The 7,891-nt window shown below is 42.0% G+C and overlaps 1 non-coding gene across 1 annotated transcript; it reads right to left on the bottom strand.

Annotated features, from left to right (window-relative positions):
* Positions 1–1,680: 1,680 nt before the first annotated feature.
* LOC122205695 lies at positions 1,681–1,785 on the bottom strand. Its single transcript, XR_006196203.1, has one exon. It is a non-coding gene; the product is annotated as a U6 spliceosomal RNA (small nuclear RNA).
* Between the last annotated feature and the right edge of the window lie 6,106 nt (positions 1,786–7,891).

Genomic DNA, 7,891 nt, shown 5'->3' with positions numbered 1-7,891 from the left:
TCTAAGTAGGTTTTGTATTCTCATTGTCTTTCTTCCCTTCTTCCTCCTTTTCTTTTTTTTTAAATTTTTTTTTTTTAACGTTTATTTATTTTTGAGACAGAGAGAGACAGAGCATGAACGGGGGAGGGGCAGAGAGAGAGAGTGAGACAGAATCGGAAGCAGGCTCCAGGCTCTGAGCCATCAGCCCAGAGCCCGACGCGGGGCTCGAACTCACAGACCGCGAGATCGTGACGCGGGCTGAAGTCGGACGCTTAACCGACTGAGCCACCCAGGCGCCCCATCCTCCTTTTCTTAGTTAGCATATTGACTAGACAGAGACAGAAGTATCAGTGGCTTAATCAAGGTGAAAATTTCTTTCTTTCACAGGTAAAAGTCTGAGTTGATAAACCATGAAAACTGGTCAGGTGAGAGGCTCTGCTCCCCAAGGTCCTCCTCAGACTTGGTTCTGTCCATCTTTTTACCCTACCCATGGTATTAGCATTCTCATCCACAAGGTCAAAATTGACTCACCATTACTACATCTCAAAGAGAGGAAGAGAAGGGTTAGCAGCTTCCTATTAAATGTGTGACCTGAGAGTTGCCAAGATCATTTCAGCTGGCTTCCCTTTTGGCTAGAAGGTAGTCACGTTGTCCTACCCAGCTACAAAAGAAGTTGAAAACGTAGTAGAGTTGGGGCACTTGGCTGGCTCAGACAATGGAGCATGCAACTCTTGATCTCAAGGTTGTAAGTTCAAGCACCATGTTGGGTGTAGAGATTACTTAAAAATAAGATTTTTTTAAAAAATACGGTATAGCTGACAGCCAAGCACCCAACTAAGCTTAGGGGAATCCATTACCAACTGAAAGATGGGCATATTGGGGAACAATCACTGTCCTTTACCCTTCCAATCAAAGCCAGTTTCTACCCATTGTTCCCCCTTGAAACTCTTCACATCCTTCAAGAATTAGCTTATGTGACCTCTTTTAAGAAGCCTTTCCAGGGGCACCTGCGTGGCTCAGTCAGTTAAGTGTCCAACTCTTGATCTCAGCTCAGGTCTTTTTTTTTTTTTTTTTTATGTTTTTATTTATTTTTGAGACAGAGAAAGAGCATGAGCAGGGGAGAGGCATAGAGAGAGGGAGACACAGAATCCGAAGCAGGCTCCAGGCTCTGAGCTGTCAGCACAGAGCCCGACGTGGGGCTCGACCTCACAGACCGTGAGATCATGACCCGAACTGAAGTCAGGCACTTAACCGACTGAGCCACCCAGGTGCCCCTCAGCTCAGGTCTTGATCTCAGGGTCATGAGTTCAAGCCCCATGTTGGGCTCTGAGCTGAATGGGGAGCCTATTTAATAAAATAAAAAATATGCCATTCCAGATCCTCTTGTTCCACTGAGTTCCCATAATTCCTTAGATTCTATGGTATTTTAGTTAGATGGGTTCTCCTACTAGTCTATGAATTCCTTCAGGGCAAGGATGAGGTCCAAGTCAGATCTCTGCCAACCACCACACCTACCACACAATAGGGCCTAAAAAATGATTACTAAATTACTGAAACTTCTTCTCTTTTATGGACCTTTTGAGAATAAGCTGGAAATCTTAGCATATTGAAAAATTAGAAACCCCTAAATTCTTCAGTGTCTACTTCCTAAAAGCAAGGATTTTCTTCCACATAACCACATTTTTTTTCTTCTTTATTGTTTTAAATATGGAACACCACAAGTTTGTGTGTCATCCTTGCGCAGGAGCTGTGTTAATCTTCTCTGTATCCTTCCCCTTTTAGTATAGGTGCTGCAGAAGCAAGCACTACATAACCACATTTTTAAATTATAATTTGACAGAGATCTCCTTAAATGCCTAGAGGAAAGGAAAGAAGTGAGGGAGGAAAAACAAAAAAAGGAGTAGATTGGAAAAAGAATCCCCAGGTCTTTGGAGTAACCTGTGTTTGGATCACTCCTTCCTTCAGGCTTAGCCAGGTTGTTTACAACTCTGCCTTAACTTCCACTTCCTGCTTGCCCTGAGCCTAAAGATCAGCCAAACGTGAAAGCTTATGGTCATCTCAGTTCTCTTAGCATGTGTTCTTCTTTCCCCATGCGTGTGGCTTTCTAGATTCCCCAGTATACCCAGGAACCTTTCAAAGCCCTTGTCTTATCTCCCACTAAACTCTCACTCCCTGGACTTTGTTCCCAGGCTTTTGGTGTGTCTATTGTTCACCCAGGTGTTATTTTCTGCCCAGGCAGCAACAGCTTGTTCACTTGCCTTTCAATGCTTTTAGGAAAAGTCCTCTGTTGTGCCATCATAGAATTCCAAATTAGGTAAAACAAAGGGAAGCCCATTGCATCAGTCCTTCAGGAAAACCCCGGAGAGCTCAAAAAGACAAACTCTATCCCTTTGGAACAAGGTCCACTCTGCTTCTGAAAGAACCAGTTACCCACACAAAGATGGCAGGAACATGGGCTGCTATCTTTTTGAAAAATAATTTTTTTTAATGTTTATTTATTTTTGAAGGAGAGAGAGAGAGAGCGCAGGGGAAGAGCAGAGAGAGAAGGAGACACACAGAATCCAAAGCAGGCTCCAGGATCTGAGCTGTCAGCACAGAGCCTGATGCAGGACTCAAACTCAGAAACCATGAGATCATGACCTGAGCTGAAGTCGGACACTCAACTGACTGAGCCGCCCAGGAGCCCCATGGGCTGCCATCTTTAAGACTGCTGCTACGCCTAGGGGCACCCGGGTGGCTCACTCAGTTAAGCATCAATCTCCTGATTTCGGCTCAGGTCATGATCTCACGGTTTGTATGTTCGAGCCCTGCATCAGGCTCTGAGCTGACAGCTCGGAGCCTGCTTGTGATTCTCTTTCTTTCCCTCTCTCTCTTCCCGTCCTCTGCTCGACTCTCTCTCTGTTTCAAAATAAATAAATAAACTTAAAAAAAAAAAAAAAAAGACTGCCTCTACGTGGAGCGAGGGTAAGTTAAAATACCACAAAGATCTCCTACTAAGTTTCAGTGAACTTTCTCTTGGCTAAACATTAACTCGGTTGCTGCAAACTTTTGACTATCTCCCAAAGTTCTGGTAAGGCTGAAACAGTTGTGGTCAAATTTTTTCAGTGTTTCTGAGGAGGGATGGATCCCCTTCTCTGGTATTTTCCCTGATGCCACTCTTATCTTCTATGCCTTTTTCTTGTACTTAATCTTTACATTTTTGTGCTATTCTTTAGGTAAATTCCTTAGAACCATCTTCTAATTCATTAATTCTCTCTTTGACTGTGTCCATTTATAATAGTGTATCTTGTAGATAAGGGCACCTGGGTGTCCCAGTTGGTTAAGCCTCCGACTTTGGCTCGGGTCATGATCTGCAGTTCGTGGGTTCAAGCCCTGTGTTGGGCTCTGTGCTGACAGCTCAAAGCCTGGAGCCTGCTTCAGATTCTGTGTCTCCCTCTATCCCTGCCCCTTCCCAGTGCACACTCATCTCTTCCTCTCTCAAAAATAAATAAACTTAAAAAAATGTTTTTAAAGATAGTGTATCTTGGGGCACCTGGGTGGCTCAGTTGGTTGGGCGTCCAACTTTGGCTCAGGTCATGATCTCACACTCCGTGAGTTTGAGCCCCACATCGGGCTCTGTGCTGACAGCTCAGAGCCTGGAGCCTGCTTTGGATTCTGTGTCTCCCTCTCTCTCTGTCCCTACCCTGCTCATGCTCTGTCTCTCTCTGTCTCAAAGATAAATAAAAACATTTAAAAAAATTAAAAAAAAAAAGATGGTGTATCTTGTTTACTGAGATTTTTCCACCCCGGTAGTATAACAGATAGAAACTTAGCATGTCTAATTCCATATTGCTTCTATTTCCTTTGCTGTTATGATCTATAGTTTAGAAACTTCTGCTTAGCCCTGCACATAGACGTGTTACAGCTAAAATTTCCCAAAACTGTTTTTTACCCAAAACCTACCTCACCCAAGGAGATAAGGAAGTACATACAGAAATGATTATGCTATACTTAAGATTTATAGGAATAACATGTCCAGATTCCTGTATACAAAGATCAACTGACCAAGGACAAAGAAGTTTACCTGACTTTTCACAGAGTACCTGAGTGGCTCAGTTGATTGAGCTTCTGACTTTGGCTCTGGTCATGATTTCATGGTTAATGGGTTCAAGCCCCACATTGGGCTTGCTGCTGTCAGTGCAGAGCCCACTCCAGATCCTCTGTCGCCCTCTCTCTGCCCCTCCCTTGCTCATGAGTACTCTTTCTCTCAAAAATAAACATTGGAAAAAAAAAAAAAAGAAGTTACATGACTTTTCTCAGAGGTCTACAGACATCAATCACAACTTTTGACTTCAACACCCCCCTCCCCACTTCTCCCTTTTGCTAACATAAAAGAGGCTTGAATTTCATGCTGAGGGGAGATGGTCCTTTGGGACAATAGTCATCATCTTCTCGGTTTGCTGGTTTTCCAAGTAAAGTTGTTTTCCTCACCCTAACATCTTGCTTTTCAACTTACAGGCCTGTCATGCAGCAAGCAAAATGAACTTGGACCCAGTTACAACAGCTATAGTTTTCCATTTTAGGAAATCTTTCTCCAAATTTCTAATTGACTCATTTATTTATTTTTTAAACTTTCCATTTAAAAAAATTGTTTAAGTTTATTTTTTTAGTAATCTCTCCTCCCATGTGGACTCCTTCCAATCAAACTCATGATTCTGAGATCAAGAGTCACATGTTCTTCTGACTGAGTCATCCAGGTGTCCCTAAACTTTCCATTTTTCATTTTTTTTTAAGATTTTTTTTTATTTTTAAGTAATTTCTACACCCAGAGTGGGGCTTAAATTTACAACCCCAAGATCAAGAGTCACACACTCCACCAACTGAGCCAGCCAGGCACCCCAAATTTTCCATTTTTCAATAATCTTAGATTTATATAAGTTAGGAGGTAATACAGAGGGGTGCCTGGGTGGCTCAGTCAGTTAAGCTTCCAACTCTTGATTTTGGCTCAGGTCATGATCTCATAGTTCATGAGTTCAAGCCCTGCGTTGGGTTCCATGCTGACAGTGCAGAGCCTGTTTGGGATTCTCTCTCTCTTTCCCCCTGACACGCTCTCTCTCTCTTTCTCTTTCTCTCTCAAAATAAATAAATAAACTTAAAAAGAAAAAAGATAATATAGAGAATTCCTCTGTATTCTTCACCTAGTTTCCCTTAAGGTTAACATCTCACGTAACTATAGTATGTTTATCAAAACTCAGAAACTAACATTGATACAATACTAATAATTTTATTCAGGTTGCCTCATTTTCTTCACTAATGTCCTTTTCATATTCAGAATCCAATCCAAAATACCACATGACATCTAATTGTCAAGTCTCTTTAGTCTCCTCCAATCTGTGACTGTTTCTCAGTCTTTTTTTTAAATTTAACTTTATTTTTTATTTTTTAAAATTTACATCCAAATTAGTTAGTATATAGTGAAGCAATGATTTCAGTAGATTCCTTAATGCCCCTTACCCATTTAGCCCACCCCCCTCCCACAACTCCTCCAGCAACCCTCAGTTTGTTCTCCATATTTATGAGTCTCTTCTGTTTTGTCCCCCTCCCTGTTTTTATATTATTTTTGTTTCCCTTCCCTTATGTTCACCTGTTTTGTCTCTTAAAGTCCTCATATGAGTGAAGTCATATGATTTTTGTCTTTCTCTGACTAATTTCACTTAGCATAATACCCTCCAGTTCCATTCACACAGTTGCAAATGGCAAGGTTTCATTCTTTTTGATTGCTGGGTAATACTCCACATTTTCTTTATCCATTCATCCATCGATGGACATTTGGGCTCTTTCCCTACTTTGGCTATTGCTGTTAGTGCTGCTTTAAACATGGGGGTGCATGTGTCCCTTCGAAACAGCACACCTGTATCCCTTGGATTAATGCCTAGTAGTGCAATTGCTGGGTCGTAGGGTAGTTCTATTTTTAGCTTTTTGAGAAACCTCCATACTGTTTTCCAGAGTGGCTGCACCAGCTTGCATTCCCACCAACAATGCAAAAGAGATCCTCTTTCTCCGCATCCTCACCAGCATCGGTTGTTGCCTGAGTTGTTAATTTTAGTCTTAATTTTCAGTCTTTCTTCAGTTAATTTTCAGTCTTTCTTGGCCTTTCATGACCTTGGCACTTTTGGTTTTTTGTTTGTTTTTGTGTGTGTGTATTTTTGTTTTGTTTTGTTTTTTGAGCGAGAGAGAGAGGGCGCAAGTGAGCAAGAGGGAGAGAGAAAGAGAAGCCGGGCTCATCCCACTGGAGCTAGAGCTCGCCTGATGTGGGACTCAAACTCATGAACCGTGAGATCATAACCTGAGCCAAAGTCAGATGTTCAACCGACTGAGACACCCAGGTGACCAACCTTGGCACTTTTGAAGAGTTATCAGGCAGATATGTTGTAGAATGTCTAGAATGTCCCTCAATTTAGATTTTTTCTGATGTTTTCTCATTATTAAACTAGAGTTACAGATTTTGGGGAAGAATGCCACAGAGGTGAAGTGCCCTTTGTATTACATCACATGGAGGAGTATATAATGTCAATCTGACTTAATATTATTAAAGTTAACCTTGATCATTTAATTTAGGTGGTTACTGCCAGGTTTCTCTACTGTAAAGTTATATTTTTCCTTTTCCATATTCTATGCATCAGAAGTGAGTCACTAAGTCCAGCCTATACTCAAGGAAAGGAAAATTAATCTCCACCTCCTGGAAGGAGGAGTATCAAAGAATGTGTGTTCTTTTTTTTTTTTTTTAATTTTAGAGAGAGAGAGAGAGAGAGCAGGAGTGGGGACAGGGGCAGAGGGAGAGAGAGAGAATCTTAAGCAGGCTCCACATTGAGCACTGAGCCTGATACTGGGCTTGATCCTGAGATGCTGGGATCATGACCTAAGCAGAAACCGAGAATCAGATGCTCAACTGATTGAGTCACTCAGGTGCCCTAAAAGAACAATCTTTAAAAGATTTCTTTAACATAAGTATGCATTAGATCCTCAAAGGAATAAAGGAAGAATAAGAAATTGTATAAAGTATAAAAAGAATAAAACATTATGAAATGAAAATAGGCAAAAATAAAATAAGAACAGGTATACATAAAAATCAGTCAATGTGAGGACATATGTTAAAACTACCATAGTAACTAGGACACCTGGGTGGCTCAGTCAGTTAAGCGTCAGACTCTTAATCTTGTTCAGGTCATGATCTCACAGTTTCTGAGTTCAAGCCCCACATCTGGCTCTGCCCTGATGGTGTGGAGTCTGCTTGGGATTCTCTCTCTTTCCCTCTGTCCCTTCCCCCCACCCCATTAAAAATTTGTTGTTTTACTTTCCTTTATATGGAATGAATTATTCTTCTGATTATGGACTTTTGGGTGAGGGGGCGTCTGAGCATCTGACTTTTCTACAATGAGTTCTACTAAAGAGTTTAGGAAATCTACTTGTAAACTCATTTTGGAGTGGGAAGTTTTGCTTTTTTGTTTCATTTTGTTTTGTTTTTGTTCTCATTGCTCCCACTCTTCCTTATGTAGAGTTACAGAACTCTAGTCCCAGGCAGGAGAGGGCAGCAGCTTGTTTCAGCTCCTCACCTTAGTCCCTAGTTTCTAGCACTGAGACTGGCTCCTGTTCACTGCTTTGGAGCACTTCTAATCAAGGCTTGGTCTTTCTGGTGACCAGTCACCATCCAGGAGCCCACCAAGAATCACCTCATTAAAACCAAACACACAGGGGCGCCTGAGTGGCTCAGTCGGTTAAGTGTCCGACTTCAGCTCAGGTCATGATCTCATGGTTCATGGGTTCAAGCCCCGCATCTGGCTCTGTGCTGCCAGCTCAGAGCCTGGAGCCTGCTTCAGATTCGGTATCTCCCTCTCTCTCTGCCTGTTCCCTGCTTGTGCTCTCTCTCTCTCTC

The sequence above is a fragment of the Panthera leo genome, chromosome D4 (genome assembly GCF_018350215.1).
Source record: "Panthera leo isolate Ple1 chromosome D4, P.leo_Ple1_pat1.1, whole genome shotgun sequence".
In the NCBI taxonomy this organism is placed as follows: Eukaryota; Metazoa; Chordata; class Mammalia; order Carnivora; family Felidae; genus Panthera; species Panthera leo.
The sequence above is the reverse complement of the archived record's forward strand: the minus strand, read 5'-3'. Positions and strand labels throughout refer to the sequence as shown.